Source organism: Condylura cristata, unplaced genomic scaffold, assembly GCF_000260355.1.
Source record: "Condylura cristata isolate star-nosed mole 26May11 unplaced genomic scaffold, ConCri1.0 scaffold00004, whole genome shotgun sequence".
Classification (NCBI taxonomy): domain Eukaryota; kingdom Metazoa; phylum Chordata; class Mammalia; order Eulipotyphla; family Talpidae; genus Condylura; species Condylura cristata.
In genome coordinates, this window is record NW_004567105.1 from 9,821,220 (window position 1) to 9,832,174 (window position 10,955).

General features: G+C 45.9%; 1 protein-coding gene across 1 annotated transcript in view; it reads right to left on the reverse strand.

The window, feature by feature from the left end:
* Positions 1–10,955, reverse strand: part of TXNRD1 (thioredoxin reductase 1) — a 49,071-nt gene that overhangs the window by 36,640 nt on the left and 1,476 nt on the right. Inside the window, exon 2 of the mRNA XM_012720368.1 lies at positions 10,781–10,890. The gene's annotated coding sequence lies outside the window, so the exon portion shown is untranslated. The remainder of the gene's footprint in view (positions 1–10,780; positions 10,891–10,955) is intronic.

Consider the following 10,955-nt stretch of genomic DNA (forward strand, 5'->3'; position numbering starts at 1 on the left):
CGCCCGAGGCCCCGCCCCCAGCGCGCCGCTCGGCCCACGTTCGCGGACCACCGCGGCCGCGCGCAATAATGAGTCCCAGCTCTGCGCGGGATGACGCGCGTGCAGGCAATCGCTCCAGTGCCCGTGGGCAGCGATGACAAATTTTCAGGGGAATTAAAGATCCCCCGCTGTTACACACTGCCCTTAGGTCAACCCACACCTGTAGTTCTTTTTATATAATTAAAAGGTGATGCTTTCTTTTTCGAGAACTTCATCTGGTTCATCAACTGCCCATAAAGCCAAGGATCATGAAATGCAGGATTTGTATTACAAATAAGAGGAGCTAGCGCAATTCACCTGTCAGGAGGCCTGGAGCTCATTCATTATGCAAACCTACACTGGATTACTTACTTTCACTGGCCCTCAAAAGCCAAGTCCCCTCCAGCCGACCGCATCATGGCGGGGGAGGGGCTACCAAGTAAAACTCTAGTCTACTCATTTCCTCTAATCATTTAAAGAATGGGATCTTCCACACTTGTAAATCCTCCAATCACTAAACAGGAATTTTGTAACTCAAGGCCGAATAACAGCTAACGAGTTGTTACACAAAAAAGACACAGCAGAACATTCTTTCAGACCGCCAAACATCTGTGAAGCTGAATGGAGGGTGAGTGGCTATGGTCTTTGGATTCCAGTGGACATTAACTCTAAAAGGTGAACAAAGTCAATGAAGATCTTAAAAAGCAAATATAGGAATAGGAAAGCAAATGCAGCTAAGCCAGCAGCTCAGCTCATCAGCCACACAAATGAAAGTCTATCTAATAATGAAAAGGAGCATGTTTTGATTTTAAAGGGGGCATGCACATTCTCACGTTCCCTCAAGATTAAAAGATTTTATCCAGAAGTAGGGGAGGAGAGAGAACGGTTACAGCACCTGTCAATGCTGGGTTTCATGTCATTCCCTCAACATTTAAGGCACCAGGAGTAAAGAAAAGAAGCCCTACCTTCAGTCCCATGAATCTATTACAGGCTGGTAAATGCATAAATAGTAAAATCTAGTATAAAGGTTTCTCCAAAACATTGATATTGCCATTTGTCCACTATTTTTCAGGCAGAGATCATGCAGGAAGAAACATTTTTCAAAAACAACATGAATTATAGTTTTTTGTGCAATTTTATTCTGCCCTGTTAGAATGCTTCTCTAAAGCAGGAAATTACTTTTAAATCTCGAATTTGAGCTGTTTTCACATGCATGCATTTGAGTATGTACCTTTCAAGGTACAAATTAATGTAAGTGAAAAATTGTCCCAGTACCTAATCCAAGTACTTTAGGATATTAGGGAAAATATATACTGTATATTGAATACAAAGGCTGCGTTTTAGAAAGTTAAGTCTTATCCCTTCTCTAAAATAAAGACAAATGAAAGAAAAAGTAGTGACCCAAGATTAAAGGACCATATTTCTCTCCGTGTCCAGCCAATTGCAAACTAACACTCAAAGCCTGTTTTAAATCTTAGATGAAAATACATTAACTCGTTCCAAGTCCCAAATCCAAACAAGTTTACTCCTACAGTTAACCACATTCCTGGGAACTTCTGATATCCACGTAAAATCCAATAAAGGCAATTTATAAAGGAATTCCAAAAGACTGTTAAACTTCCCACCCTTAGGAGCCTATTTTTCTCCTGGCTTATTAGGACGGAAATCTGGCTGATACCAATTTGCTCCATGCAGACTCTTTCACCAAAGAATTTCAAAATGCTTTGAAAAAATTAAATCTCCCCACCTACTTATAAAGTACTATTATTACCATTTACAAGAATTTCTCAGGCGATAACAGCCTACACAATTTGCTCTGAGCCCAACAACCCATCAAGACAAGCATCGTATTATTAAGCTGTGATTTCCAATGCTGAATTCACTCTGTGCTACATCCCTGTCCCTAAGCACTTCAGTAGCATGTAACTCACTATCAGCCTCAGAAAGGCACACTTGCATTACATTCTGCCTTTTAAAACCTGTCTAGAGCACACAGTGAGATATGGCGACGATGTAAAAATCTCAAGCCTAATCTTTTAAAGAATGGAATTTTCTGCACTTGAGAATCCTTCAATCATTAAACAGGAATTTTCTAACCTAAGGTTGAGTAACTACCAATAGTTCTATAAAAGCAACTTTAAAGGCCCAGCAATCCATCCTTTCAGCGACACTGCTTCTGTGGGAAGAAAAAGCAGCTCAGAGAAATCACTAATCTAATCTTTCTTCAGTAATCAGCCTGGCTTAGGCAACCCTGACACTCAGACTGGCCTCCAAGAGAATTTAAATTTAGCTCCTCCCCCACCTTTTCCTCTTGCAGAACTTGCCAACGCCTCCAAGTGGCAGTGCAGGTCTTTCCTCCCTTCTGCCACATTACCCTGCAGGCCCTGTGCTAGGCCTTCAGCAGTGCCTTCCTGCGTTTTGCCACTATCCCTGGAGCACAGCACAAACATGATGGGCTCGAGTGTCGCACTGCATTAAGATCTTTCTCCTGGCAAACAAACAGCTCTTCTAGGCCCAACTCTTTCCAGGGCGTGGTTTTTTAGGCCAGGATTAATCTGTAACATGCAGATGTTTGAGACCTCTGAGCCCAAGGCAGGAACCAGTCAGGTTGTGAGTCTTGCACTGGCAGAAATAAAGAATGCTACCAGCTACTTCCTAAACATTTCTGTTCCTTCTTTTATAATCGTTTTTCTCCCCTTATCCCACCAGGGTAAAAATACTGAAAAGTGGGGGGAGAAAAAGAAGTATATGGTAGAAGTCCTAGTTTTATCTGTTAAGAGTAAAAGGATGTTAGATACATTTTCTCTTTCACCTTCGTTTCCGTTAAGGTTGTGTGTGTGCCTGTTATTTTTGCTGTTTCACTTTTAGTACCAAAGGGAAAAGTTTGCTGTGTTCAAGACAAATTATCAGTGTGTCTTTTAAACAAGTTTCTGAAAACACTAGAGACAGCGGGAGGGTTTAAACTTGAAATCCAAACTTGACCTTTGAGCTGAGTGTTACCACAGGCAGGCTGCCTCTCTTTTCTAAGGAAATACTATTGCCGGCATAGTTAAGTTACTCTAAATACTGAGTGAGAAGTATGTACTAGATCTGACAATATCTTCAACGGACTAGGTACATAATAAATCTTAAATTATCCCAAAGACAGAAGTATTTAATAAACATTTGATACTACAGAGGGAAAAAAGTATATAAACTAGACAACATTCCTAGATTTATTTCATGAACAGAATAATATTTTAAAGGTTAAATTTATAAAGAGGAATACAAGAATATACCCCACAACACCAGAAATTTGCCAAATGATGAAATTTAAAAACCTATGACTTCAACTAAAGGAAGCGTACACTATACTTAGCAGGATAAGCCTCTCTACGGTATCTTCTAAGCAGGTCTATGGAAAGTGAAACTGTAAGGCAAAATGATGTGTTTTTTCCTTCTTGAATGGCTGGCTCCTTGGAGTTCAGATTCTTAAAAAAAAAAAAAACTGTATGCAAAGTAGGCGTTGAATAACTTCTATTCAAGTGAGAAATGAGATGGCATTATTGCTAGCAAAGTAAACAATAGAACGGAAGTCCCCTCCCCCAAAAAATTCCAACACATGCATTAAATACTTTCCCTCAGGGGCCTCCTTGGTGGTGCAAAAGTTAAACACAGAGCCAACAAGCTATCACCAGCCACTGCAAGTGGAGCCAGCCAGGGAGCAGAACCCTGTGGTCAGCAGGCCTCTCCTGCCCGCAGCAGTGGGTTTCAGTAGCTCGGCCTGTTCTGCTCCCCGCTGTCTCTGGTGAATCTTCGCCCCTCCGCCCCCACCCCACACCTCTGGCTTACACCCCAGTTCTCAAATGCATAAATAAATAAATCTTTTGTAAAAAACAAATACTTTTGTTTATATAAAACCTCTACCCTTGCATAGAGTAGTCCAAAGCCATACTCTTTCTTAACTGACACTTCAGCTAACCCTCGCCTGGCTGGCTTGCCAAGTTCAAGAAGGAACATAAACAAGGGTGTGAATGAAAGAACAACCTTCAGGTTGTAAAAGCAATAGTCCACTCTCCCGGGACACTTCCAAGGGCAAGGCCACTAAGACGGGCACACCACTCTGCTGGCCTAGGGGAGGGAAGCACCAGAAATGTGGCTTGTGAAGGAGGCGGCCTTGAGGGAACTCGGTTCTGGAGATGGAGTTCAAATCAAACACTAGTGTCCTATCAATTTCCACCTACTTTCTTCAGAGCTGCCTCACTGTAAAATGATGTGATCTCTGCCATAGAGTGGTTGTGACTTTGTAAAAAAAAAAAAAAAAAACACAAATATTTGCTAACAAGTGTATTTTAATACACTGCTCTACAGATTTGTGTTAGAAATAACAAGAATGCAGAACTCAAAGCAAAGGAAATGCATGCTCAGTAAGGAGTAGCTAAGTAGAAATAAGGCTTTCTTCTCATCTCTCCTGGCCACACCTGCATGAGCGTCTGCAGGTGCACAACGTGTTCTCATATGGCCTTTAAAATTCTGAACCACTGGGCCCTCCCTTGTGGCGCAATGGGTTAGGACACAGCACTGCAAGCTGGCCACAGTGGCTTCAGTGCGAGTTCAATCCCTGCAGGGAGGTGGGGGCAAACCTCCCCTGACCCTCCAGCTGCTCCCCTCAGCAGTGTACTTCATGGATCTGCCTGTTCTGCTCCCCACTCTGGTGAATCTTCACACTGCCCCTGCACCTCTGGCTTGAACCCCAGTTCTGCATGCATAAATAAATAAATCCTTTAAAAAAATTCTGAACCACTTTCCAACATGCCGCCAAAATTAAGATATTAAGAGGTCCCCTAAGGTCCCCCAATGGACAGGACTCAAGGAAAATGACTCTGCAGCTTGATTTTACTACTTCCATGGACAGATAAACAAAAGTTTACAGCCCTAATGACTCTAAGCCCAGACATTGCTGTCATAAATTTCCTTGGTGCCTTTTTTTTTTTTTTAACTGATTTCCTCCAGGCTGTGCATTTCTGAAATTTCCACAGCTTATCAGGCTGGCTGCTATGAAAAAGATCCACATAAAAAAGGGAGTGACTGGCCCTCCCTGGTGGCGCAGTGGGTTAAAGCACAGCACTGAGAATCTAAAGCCGCTTCCACATGAGTTCGATCCCCACCTGCCCTGGAGGTGACCACATGGCGCGGCAGACCTCTCCTGACCCGCCCCGCTGCTCCCCTCAGCAGTGTACTTTGTTGATCTGCCTGTTCTGCTCCCCACTCTGTCTCTGGTGAAGCCTCTCGCTGCCCCTGAGCCTCTGGCTTGTACCCCAGTTCTGTATGCATAAATAAATCTTTAAAAAAAAAAAAAAAAGGGAGTGACAGACCTTGAGGGCAACTGGGCTCCCCCTGGAGCTGCCAGCAGGTGAGGTGTTCACCTTGGAAAGGTCACCCGCTCTGGCCCTGTATGAACCCCAGTGCTGGTGGTGCAGGCCCACAGTCAGCAACAATAATGGACTTCCGCAAAGTCCTCCTGTGTTCTCAGCCAATGGTTTAATTTAGGCGTTGTTCTCTAACATCTAAAACCTACATAGACACACTCCCCCCCACCCCCAACCACCAAGCCCAGCACTTTGGGGAGTCTCCCTCATGCCCAGAGGTGTCTCCCTGGAGTTCTTTCACTAATCAAAAACCTCTGATTCCTGGCCAGTGCAGGCTTTGCAACCTTGACCAGAAGGTCTCAAGAGACCTTTCACAGCCTGGGAAAGAGAACCCCCTCAGCCCATCTCTCTGGGTCCATCCCTCTGACTCCTGGTGGGTGGCGCAATAGACAGTGGTTGGTCCGCTCCTAGCTTCAGTGCCTGTGTTGTAAGGAAAGTTGGGATGGGTCTGAGGGTCTGCAGGTCCGCTCCCCCGTTCAGTGCCAGACTCTCCTCCAACTTAGGCTTGACCTCTGATAAAGATAAAACCAGACCCCTTGTAGCGAAATCTCTCAGTGAAGTGACTCTCCTCTGCCCATCACCCTTTCAACAGATTTATTTAATGAGTGCATGTTAGCTGTTTAAAAAAAAAAAAAAAAAAAACAGATGGAAGCCACAAAAATAAGTCATTTTTCATCAGAAAGGAACTCACAACTTAGGCGGAGAGGATTGCAGTTCCACTCAGCAAGCATCTAATGAATGAAAGCCTGCAACCTGCCAAGCTATGCCAGGAATACCAAGGTTTGTGTGGGCTCAGCCCTGAACCACGAGCACACAGTCGTATCAGGGAGCTAACACAGAGCCAAGTGCCAGAAGTGTGAGCAAACCAGAGGGAGCTTTCCAAACAGACCAGATTCTACTCCTGGCTCTGCCACTGAGCCAGCTATGTAGCCTGGGCATGCTCCTTGTTTGGGCCTCCCTGGTGGTGCAGGGGTTAAAGTCTCAGTGTGGTCAGGCTATTGCCAACCACTGCAGCAAGAGTTCAATCCCCAGCCAGGGAGCTGACCCACAAGGCACAGCAGACCTCTCCTGTTTTGCCCACTACTCCCCTGAGGAGCAGGGTATTTCAGTAGACCCGCCAGTTCTGCACCCCACTGTCTCAGTGAATCCTCTTCACCCCCCCCACCCCAGTTCCTGTATGCATAAATGAAATCTTTTTTTTTTAATGTTCATGGCTTCCATTGTGAAACTGGGTAACACCGCCTCTGAAGGATGACTGGAAAGACTTAATCATCATTGTTTAACGGCACTTGTAGTCTGGCCCGCATCAGACATTCAGTAAACACTTCCTGCTATCAATAGGCACAGAGACTTAGCTGCCAAACTCTTACGTAGAGCTGGGCCATGGGTACAAAGAGTGAGACTAACCCTACTTTTGATAGGGAAGCCAAAACTTGTCACTAGCAGGGTTCTTCCCTTTCCAGAGGTAAGGATTTGTGAGAGTGCTATGGAAACTGGAGGGAAAGAATAGGCAAATCTTTAGAGCACCTTGTAATCTAAAACAGGTAGACAACTGGAAAAGTGGGTCTTAGCAGGAATAAGCCAGGAACTGAAATAAAGAATAGAACAAAGGATGGATGCAACAGTATCCCTGTACCTCCAGTAGATGAGGGACCAGAACAGGAAATAACCAGAAAAGCAAGTTGGGGCCAGGCGCTGCAGGGCCCAGAATATCAAGCAAAGGAAGTGTGCCCTTTGTGTGGTGCAGATCCAGGACTTACCATTCGGCAAGTGACCCTGCTGCTGTGGGGCTGCAGCACTGCAGCAATTGGTGCCTGGCTTGAAAGTAGCAACAGGCGTAGGAACCAGCCCTGTGGGAACCAGCTGGGAGAAGCGTGCAGCCTGGACCAGGGGCTGAAGGGTGACACTACTGTAGAAGAGCCACTAAAAAAATGAGGTTTGTGCTGTCACCTGGCCAAAGTGGGAGAAGGCAGCACAGGGTCTCAATATGGACTCACAGCTAGCGAAAACTCTACCGCATAAATTCAATGGCTGGTCTTAACTACGTATGCCTCTTTCAAATCTTGTTAGCCTCACCTTACCCGCTAAGGCAAGCCACAGAGCTGGTTCACTTCTCCCATCTTCCAAGCAGCCCACCAGTTCTCAAGGCTCCACCTCAACCAGGCCAAAAGCAGCTCTTACTTACTAATCCCCCCAGAACTCAGGTAATCCCCACAAGAGATTATCTCCATGGAAAGAATCAAAAGAAATCCAGTTTCCTCTCCGTTTTGGTAGAATAGTAATCAGATGTTATTACCACTCATTTCCTGATGTCTCAATATTTGAGCCTGGTTTCTTCAATGCAAGAGGGTAGCTGGACGGGAAACGTTCCTCTGTCTTCGATGACTGTCCCCAGCCCAAGCTGCCTGCCCGCCACATGACCCAGGGTGGGCACCAAGCACACGCGCACTGCATGTCACGCACTGCTTCCTGTTTGTCATCTCTCCCATTACTGGGAGAAATTATTTACTCCCTCGTTGGCAGTTTTAGTCTAAGCTCCCAAGATTATTATTTCAAGCTTATACTAAAGACTTTAACTCTGTCCAGTAGTTAGAATTCCAGTAAGTACTTCTTCACTCATTTGACTTTTCCTCTCAAAAACTCTTCTCAGGGTTTCCAAACACTGGTATCCTAAAGACAATGATTTACCACAAGGAAAGTTGTCTTCAAGGCTACTTGCAATCATACTTTTAAGAATTACAATGTCTGTGAAAGCCAGATGAGTGTATAATACTAGGTGCTCTATTGACAGGACCTAAAATTCCCTAGTTCCTCCTCTACCCATGGACACAGGGAGCCTGTTTTTCTATTCACACTTGAAGTGTTACTCCTCTGCTGAGTTACCATGTGCTATTTTCTAACTACCATCTTTGGGGTATTAAAGAGTAGTACTTTGTTTTCTCCAACTCTTCTCAGGAAATGATCTTTACCAAACTAACTATCTTGATACTTATCAAGAATTACCTGAGGGGGCTTTATACATTTTTGTCTTTGTTTTCTTAAGAGAGCTTTTTAAAAAAATAAAAGGGGGGGGGGAGGGTAGGGGAGGAAGGGTTGCTGAGGTTGCTGATAGCCCCTTCCAGAGGGCCTGCTTTAACAAAAGCTCAGGGAAAGCCCTGGCATGCAGGTTTAACAAGCATTCCAGGGGTTCTGTGTAGGTGGCCTGCAGGCACCAGTTTCTGAAACACTTTTCTTTAAGCCTTTATCCTGTAGGTAGTCACCTAAACTTATCAGTTCTTTCCAGCAGGATTCTCACTCCCTTGTCTTCTCTCCAGGGCACTGAAAGCAAAGATAGACTTTACTACTGCTGAGGGTTATTAAAAGGAAAGACAAACAAAGAAACAAATTAAGAGAAGAGTAAAGCAGACATGTTAGAGTCCCCTTTCCATTATTTATGTTGCAATTAGAGTACAAAAGTGTAACTTTTTTCTTTTAAGATACCTACTTTAGGGCCCTCCCTGGTGGCACAGAGGGCTAAAGCGCAGCACTATGAAACTGTCCACAGCCACTGCAGCAAGAGTTCCATTGCGGGCCAGGGAGCTGATCCACTGGGCACAGCAGGCCTCTCCTGATCATCTGCCCACTGCTGCCCTCATCTGCCTGTTCTGCTTACCATTCTGTCTCTGGTGGATCCTCTAATCAGCCCCCCACCCCCAACACCACCAGCGCACAGGTCTTGTTTACATAAATAACACTGGAAAAAAAGTGTACTTTAAGAGTATAATATGTAACAAGTTCAATTTTCCACTCAGTAAGTGACTTTCTCTACGAAAGCCCTAAAGATTTTCAGACTCCACCATTTAGTTCCAAAGTAAACAATTGGGTGGAAATTCACAAACTCAAATCAGTCATCTTTATCTTTTGTCTGTTCTTCCATTTCTTAGTATTCATTAAAAACAAAAAATAAATCAAATGATACAAACGCAAAGTAGTTAAGTTTACTTAAATGAAATCTTAAGTAAAATGTTAAGATTAAAAAGTCTGGGGATGGATGGCTTGCTAAATGGTTTTCAGTATAACTGGGTGGCAATCTTCCCATCCATGGTACTGTACCTGTCTGAAATTAACAATGACTTGAAACTGCAAACATAACATCATACCAATAAAGTGGTCCAAAGCTTATAAAAAATTACTTTTTATTCCTATTGATGTTAAAACCAGGACCATCACTAGAATTTATATAAAGATCAAAGTCCACATAACTTTTTTTTTTATATAGTTGTTCATTATTATTATTACTATTTTCTCCCCTGGCCTTTTTTTTTTTTTTTTACAAGATTTATTTATTTGTACATACAGAACTGGGGTACAGGCCAGAGACTCAGGGGCAGTGAGAAACTTCACCAGAGACAGAGTGGGGAGCAGAACAGGCAGATCAACGAAGTACACTGCTGAGGGGAGCAGCGGGCGGGTCAGGAGAGGTCTGCCGCGCCATGTGGTCACCTCCGGGGCAGGTGGGAATCGAACTCATGCGGAAGTGGCTTTAGCTTCTCAGTGCTGTGCTTTAACCCGCTGCGCCACCAGGGAGGGCCACCACATAACTTTTTAAGTGTAAATGTATGACAGAGAAAGCAGATCAAGCAAGAAGGAATATGACTAGCACTGTCTCGTTTTACCTGCAAACTAAAGTTCTGAGTATGAGTTCCATGTCTTCAAAATTAACAGATTCAAACAGACAAGGACAGCAAAATGATCAAATGCCAAAGCAGATGTAACAAGGTGACGGGGTTCTGAGAGGCTTTCTAACAGGACAACCACCGGGTTACAAACCATCCCAGCACCCCTTTGCACCTGCCTCCCAGCAGCATCCCGTCACCCCAAGCCCAAGACCCACGTGCGCCCCCAGTTAGCGCCCAGGGAGCATGGCCACCATGCGATGCGTCCCGTCAGCATAGCCCTCTCCTTTCCCTCCGCCCAGGTGTTAACTCAGGGCTAAGAAAGACACCTGACTGATGGGGAAGAAACGCACCCCAGGGGCTGCCAGGCTGCTGCCCCCGAGCCCAGGGCCCCCGAGCGTCCCGGCAGGTGAACTAAAGAGGAAGGACCGTACGCGCAGACGAAGACGGGCACTTCCCGACCCCCGTCCTCAGGACTTCCCGAAACAACGCTTCAGCAGCTTGAAACTGTGACGTTAGACCGAGCGGGGCCAGGAAAGGCCCCTTCCGAAACGACCCTGCCTTCCGGGCGCGCCGGGCCTCCAACTCCGAGGCGCGAGCCGGCCGCCGTCCCCGGCAGGACCTGCGGCGCCCACGCGGGGCTCGCGGCGCGGCTGCCCGCACCCGGCGGGCCGAGGGGCCGCCACCGCCTCCACCTACCTTCAGGGTCGGACCATGGCCGCCTATCTTTCTCCGCTTCACAAACACCACCGGGAGGTCGGTCTCCGCGGTCAGCTCCGAGAGTGCTCCCTCGAGGCGGCGCCCGTCCTCTGCGGCACAAAAGCACACCGCGCGGCAGTCAGCGGCGGCGGCGGCGGCGGGAAGGGCGCGCCGG